Below are 230 nucleotides of genomic sequence, written 5' to 3' on the forward strand. Positions count from 1 at the left end.
TTCTTATGGCAGGCTCTCAGTCGAGGATGCTTGGCATTGTCAGTTTCCTGAATTTAGATTGGGAGACCCTTTTTGACCAACCAGATTATGGCCTGATTCTGTCATATCTCGCCTTGACTCCCCATGAAAGCTATAGTACTGGATGTATAGATGAATTTGGGCTTTCAATTCAATGGATTTCGATATCAGAAGCTTAAGCTCTGCACGTTTAAATATCTGACGTGAAAATA

This window comes from Populus euphratica, unplaced genomic scaffold, assembly GCF_000495115.2.
Source record: "Populus euphratica unplaced genomic scaffold, PopEup_1.0 scaffold46.1, whole genome shotgun sequence".
In the NCBI taxonomy this organism is placed as follows: Eukaryota; Viridiplantae; Streptophyta; class Magnoliopsida; order Malpighiales; family Salicaceae; genus Populus; species Populus euphratica.